Here is a 1,659-nt window from a genome sequence, read left to right as displayed (position 1 = left end):
TCCAACAGACCTGCTAACCAGCCTTTCATTTGATTCAGGTGTTAATTGGCGCGGGGAAGCATCTGAAAGTTGCAGGATAGCAGCTCTCAGGGACTGGACTTGAGCAACCCTGTCCTGAACAGTCGTACAGGGGTATCCAAACAAATAAACTTACGTTAAGCATAAGTTGATACTCTTGTGCAAACAGAAAGTTAATGGATTCATAAAAAAACAATCAAAATCAAAAACATGATGGTCTTAACGTGGAACTTACCTTGTTTTTTTGTTTTGTTTTGTTTTGTTTTTTAAATAAATCTTTATTGAAATACAGAATACATAACAGTATAAACGCAGCATACATTGTGGTATAATGTCCGCCTGGGAGTTACAAACATTGAGACAATACAACACCATAACATTTCATAAATACATTAAAGAAAGAACAAAAATAGTTTTGGGGAACTTACCTTGTTATGATAAGATCCAGGCAAGACGCCATACTGTCTCCAGTCCAAACGCGTGACGTCACAGATACGTTGCGATTGTGGGAGCAACTCTTTATCAAACATCATCTTTTTAGGGAAACTGACAAACCTATCTTTGAATTTGACTAAAGAAGTGTTTAATTAACATTGTATTTTTAACATACAACACCAACACTGGTATTCTAACATTTTTGATTATGCTCTGTAGATTTCGATTCATTCCCTAAAAGAGTTGTTATGGAAAGTATTTTTTTCTTTCCGTTTAATATTGTCTTTAAATGCTGGTTCTCTACGATGCAAATACAAGTAAAATGTCTTGCCTAGGGAAAAAACTGTATTGTACAATTATTTTGCGGTAGTTTACTGTCAGTCGTCAGTCTTGATTGTGACAAGAGAAGAAGACATCAAATTGACAATATCCTACCGTATTTTGTAACAACAGTATGTTACTGTCATGTTTCTCCTCCTAAACTATATTAAAACAAAAAATATATTTCCCACCCCCATCTTTTTACATTTTCAAACATTTTTGGAAAAGCCCCAGAGAGCCACTAGGGCAGCGCTAGAGCAGCGGGTTGCCGAGCCTCGAGTTAGATGATTAAATATTTTACTTCATTTGACCTTGGGAATTAAATTTAAAAAATTGTAAAAGTTGTCTTTCTGTTTCCAGAGAGCAAGAAATATCCATCAAGAATATCATTTACCCGAATAGAGTTCTGATAGTCATTAGAAAAAGAAAAAGCTTCCAGTCGCTCTGTTAGGAACAAACAACAGACTGTTTGTGTAGTGGTTATAAAACTATTTTAGATAACTAAAAGGGAAAACAGGCAGTTGGTAGAGCTGTTGCCTTGCAGCAAGGAGGTTCTGGGTTCGATTCCCGGCCCTGGTCTTTCTGCATGGAGTTTGCATGTTCTCCCTGTGCATGCGTGGGTTTTCTCCGGGCTCTCCGGTTTCCTCCCACAGTCCAAAAAAAAAACATGACTGTCAGGTTAATTGGTCTGTCTAAATTGCCCCTAGGTGTGAGTGTGTGTGTGCATGGTTGTTTGTCCTGTGTGTCTCTGTGTTGCCCTGCGACAGACTGGCGACCTGTCCAGACTGGCGACAGGTCCAGACTGGCGATCGCCTGGAACGTTAGCTGGAGATGGGCACCAGCAACCCTCCCGAGCCCACTAAGGGACAAGGGCAGTGGTCCCCA

This window comes from Poecilia reticulata, linkage group LG3 (assembly GCF_000633615.1).
Source record: "Poecilia reticulata strain Guanapo linkage group LG3, Guppy_female_1.0+MT, whole genome shotgun sequence".
Taxonomy (NCBI): Eukaryota; Metazoa; Chordata; class Actinopteri; order Cyprinodontiformes; family Poeciliidae; genus Poecilia; species Poecilia reticulata.
This window is presented reverse-complemented; position numbering follows the sequence as displayed.